The sequence below is a fragment of the Cryptotermes secundus genome, unplaced genomic scaffold (assembly GCF_002891405.2).
Source record: "Cryptotermes secundus unplaced genomic scaffold, Csec_1.0 scaffold2401, whole genome shotgun sequence".
Classification (NCBI taxonomy): domain Eukaryota; kingdom Metazoa; phylum Arthropoda; class Insecta; order Blattodea; family Kalotermitidae; genus Cryptotermes; species Cryptotermes secundus.
In genome coordinates this window covers 16,623-21,443 of record NW_019725447.1, presented here as the reverse complement: position 1 = coordinate 21,443, position 4,821 = coordinate 16,623, and the positions used below count along the sequence as shown (strand labels likewise).

At 43.7% G+C, this 4,821-nt stretch overlaps 1 non-coding gene across 1 annotated transcript; it reads left to right on the top strand.

Moving 5' to 3' along the window:
• The first annotated feature begins 1,246 nt into the window (after positions 1 to 1,246).
• On the top strand, positions 1,247 to 1,353 carry LOC111863455. Its single transcript, XR_002842603.1, has one exon. It is a non-coding gene; the product is annotated as a U6 spliceosomal RNA (small nuclear RNA).
• The last annotated feature ends 3,468 nt before the right edge of the window (positions 1,354 to 4,821 follow it).

Here is a 4,821-nt window from a genome sequence, read left to right as displayed (position 1 = left end):
GTGGAACTCCTTTTAACAGCTCCCACGCCTGGTAACATAACCTAACCTCAATACCAAACAGCCAAATGAATCGTGTTTACAAAGTAAAAAATAACGCCATTTAATGTGACTATTTAAGTTTTATCACTTGAGGACTCATCACCCTTACATGTTTCGATCCCTACGGATCATCCTCAGAGGGCATCAATACTTTTTTCAGAAACTACTATTACAATAGGTGTTAATTATATAGATACACATATGATGTCTGAAATGCACAGCAGCCTTCCTGGTGTTAAAACTTCTTAAAGTTTTTTAAGAACTTTCTAGATCAAGCTCAAAATTTATAAACCATACAGGTTCACGTCAATTCTCCTAATGTTCTTCGTGGAGGTGCCTGGTCCTGTGCCGCCTGTCTATCTTGCGAAAGGAGATTCTTAGTATAAGAAAATACTAAGAATCTAAGTTTTAACACCAGGAAGGCTGCTGTGAATGTGAAAGGTTGAACATTGCGTATATTGTGCATTTCAGACATCATATGTGTATCTACATAATTAACATCTATTGTAATAGTAGTTTCCGAAAAAAAGTATTGATGCACTCTGAGGATGATCCATAGGGATCGAAACATGTAAGGGTGATGAGTCCTCAAGTGATAAAACTTAAATAGTCACATTAGACAGTGTTATTGTTGTCTTTGTAATTGTTAGTGTGACGAACCAGAATGAAACAAATCAAATGAATTGTCTTTCTCTACACTCCCGTCACAAATACGCGAAATTAAAAACATTACAATACAAACTAGCCATATGCTTTCATTCAAAATGCTTATTACTGATACTGTTCCGTTTCTCGGACCATTATGTCACAATACAGAATTCTACACACCATCATCTGAATCGATCTGAATAATTTCCTTTACTATCAAGCTGAACTGGCTCAACAGCGCCAAATACGAAGGCCCTAACCGTGGTACAGCGTGGTACTTCTCCCGAATATAGAGCACTCTATAGGGAAGGTATTGAATCATACAGGATTTTACAAAATGTGTAATTGAAATTATATAAAATGAAGAAGTTCCAATAAAACTTTATAACTTTTGATAAATCCATAGTGTGGGAAAAAATTTATCTATCAAATAACATGCATTTTCAATTAATTCTGTCTTGAAGTAATTCTACATTCTACTAGAACTACTCCCACACACGGACGGCATTAAAATGTGGATAGATGTACTATATAAGGAAAGGAATTGCAGCTTCTGGTCGTACTCGCTTCGGCAGTACATATACAAAAATTGGAACGATAGAGAGAAGATTAATATGGCCCCTGCGTAAATATGACACGCAAAATCGTGAAGCTTTCCGCACTTTTTGTTTAAATGTCAGACTGAATTTCATAAATATATCATATTATATTGTAACACGTTGCGCAACGAAGGACCCCTACCTTCCCAGCGGCACGTGGCGGTAACGTGGCGCTCGCGTAATAGGCGAGTTATCACCCCGCCACTCTCCCCGCGGTGACGTCACTAGCGGAGCCGAAGTGAGCCGAGCCCCCACAACCTGATAGCTATGCAACGCGTAACGCGCGGTGACGCAACAGGGTGACGCGGAACTGCTTCCTACTGTGACGTGGCACGCAACAGGCACCACTGCGGCTATATAAGGGAACTGCACAGCGGCTGCGAGTGAGTCGTAATGTGGCCATCGCCGAGGTTAGTTCCGAGCAAGCCTACGAGCAAGTGTGTTATCAACAGTTCTCCAGTGAGCAGACTACAGTTGGAGTATAGCAGCCGTCGCGGAAAGAAGAACGGGACGTGTGTGTAATTGGGAGTGTGTGTGATACAGTGATACATAGCTCCCCTACTGTAAACGTGTAGACTACTGAAGGCAGAGTGAACTGATTTGCGCATAGGGTTATAAATCGTGAAACCCCGCAACAGTGTTAACAGATTAATGCGATTAGGGTTATAAAGTGTGAAACCCCGCAACTGTGTGATAAGTAATTTTAGCCGTTACTTGTAGATTGTTAAATAAACCAATTAACCATCTCTACGGTGTCTTCAGTAACGAAACACGTTACACTGGTGTCAGAAGTGGGATTTGGACTTACACACGTGACCAACGAGATTCGTACTCAAAACACGTGATAATTTGGTGTCAGAATTTTTACGAACATACAGACGCCTAACAAATAATTGGATTATTGTGCATCGAGTATATGACTGCTACAAAATGGAGGAGCTAGACTTTCAACTAATACTTAAAATGCTGGAAGAATTGGAAGCCAATAGGAGGAAACACCATAAAGAGTTGCTAGCCAGAATGGACGCCAATTCGAAAGCCTGGCGAGAAAAGACTTCCGCGGAGATGAGAGCAACCCCAGCAACGGCGGCACAACAAGAAGAGGTCCCCGAAATAATACCGGTCGGAGAGACGATGGCCTGCCAAGAAATGGAGGCACGTCCAAAAGAAGAAGATCCGACCTCAGCGAACAGGAAACCTGAGGCGGCAGAACTACTAGAGGTACCCGTACAAGACGCCGAAGTAATGCCGGTCAGAGAACCGAAGAAGAAAAGGCGCAGGGACCGAAATCGACGAAATAAGAAGAATTCGACACGGAAAAATTGCGGACCCCAGAACAAATTGGCCGTCGTTCGCATGAAGGTGTCCCGCCATGCAACAGTGGCATGGCGTCGGAGGAACATCGTCAGAAAATCTTGGACCCGAGGAGATCATGAGTCCCGGATAAAGTTGGCTGCCATCTGCAGGAAGATATCCCGTCGCGCGACAGTGGCACGACGTTGGAGAAATGACTTCAAGAAGGAAACTCCCCAGGGAACCATTTGCGCCAGCAAGAGGTGGGAAGTCCAGGAGGAACAACGACGTCAGCGAGTACAAACAACGCATCAAGAGCTGTTACGTCGACATAAGGAGCCTCCGAAGAAAGAAATGAGCAAGTACTGGACACTGTGGAGGGGTCGACCCCTCCAAAACGAAAAAAGACGCAGGGCACCGAAGAGGAGCCGGTAAAATAGAAGAACCGGCCCCCCCAGGAGAGAGTGAATGTGCCATGGGAGAAAGCGATGGATTAATGGGACACAACTGGATCTTCTGGCGAGCTGAAAGGAAACCGCTCGAGACGAGTTGGTCTTAAGAAGGGAGCGGTTGTAACGGCCGGAGGACAGATGCTACAAGAACAGCCTCCGAAGCAAAGGAACGGGGATGCACCGTTAGGCTATTCGGGACGAAGAGCCTTAAAGAGGGAGCAGTGTAACATGTTGCGCAACGAAGGACCCCTACCTCCCCAGCGGCACGTGGCGGTAACGTAGCGCTCGCGTAATAGGCGAGTCTTCACCCCGCCACTCTCCCCGCGGTGACGTCACGAGCAGAGCCGAAGTAAGCCGAGCGGAGCCGAAGTTAGTCGAGCCCCCGCAACCTGGTAGCTATGCAACGCGAGTCAACAGCGGTGACGTAACAGGATGACGTGGCACTCATTACGCAACAGGCAAGCACTGCAGCTATATAAGTGAGCTGCACAGCGGCTGCGAGTCAGTTGTAACGTAACAGTCGCCGAGTCAGTTGTACTGTGGCAGTCGCAGAGATCAGTAGTAGTCGAGCGAGAGTGTGTTATCAACAATTCTCAAGGCAGCTGCCTACGAGTTAGTTCCGAGAGAGTTCCGAGTTGGCCAGCAACCAGTCAGTCGCATTCTGGCATTTGGAGTGTAGTATTTGTGATACTGCAGATAGCAGTAATTGTGAATCTGTAATTTGGGTGATTGTGAGTGCGAATGTGAAATAAAATTCGCTATACCAAATACGGTGTGAAGTTATTTGTCGCGTTATATGCCCAACACGTGACAATATTGTCCCACAGTGACTGCTACTTATATTTAAGCAAGTTTTAAGCACAACATAAAAACAGTACATTTAAACTTTCCTTAATGAGATTTCAAGTTATCATGGCTGTAAATATGGTATCTTTTTTTGTGCTTCTATGCCTTACCATTCTTCAACCCACAAGATGGATGCAGCAAGTTTCTCTGAAATGTTGGTACCAATCTATGGGACTATAAGGCATCACACATCAAAGATTGTAACAATTTCTTTTACCTGATTTATGTCCTTTTTAGAACATGTACTAATTGCATTTGACTTCGGGTCCTAACACTATTTCTTGAGGCAAAACATCTTCTGAAGGCAAAATGTTAGAAATTTACCTACCCAAAGTGACTGATGAAAACACCTCAGTCAGTTCATTTGTAGTTTATTTAATACTGCTGTAGAATGACTAAATGACAGTACTTAACCAACTGAAGAGAATTTGGAAGCAGCCATGGCCTAATTTATGCTACTATCCCAGCATTTCCTTACACAGCCTAGGAGAAACACTAAATACCTCAACCAGGAACAGCCAATGTCACAACCGAGATTCAAACTGGACACATACTGAATATCAGTCTCAACATCTTACAACCCTATGGGCCTCCACAGCCTGCTACAGGGATACCTTTACTTTTTCTTTTTACTTACCTGTAACTGTGTTACAAAGCAATGTGCCCTCACTCTGTAAGGTAGTGGGAACTAATGTTAGCGGCCTTCTTGCCTGAATACATCATTAAATTGTACAATTATTAACTCCTTACAGAAGAGTCCTTCTCAAGAAGCTAATAGTTGTTTGGCTGTTCAAAAAATTGTTTTGCCTTTTACGTAACCTGAAGTTCATTAAAGGGTTACTATAGCCATAGGCACAATCTTTGGAAGTCTTTCACATATTTCAAGACAGATACTCTCACCAGGTTTCTGTATGAGTCCTTTCATACACTTAGATAGTGTGTCA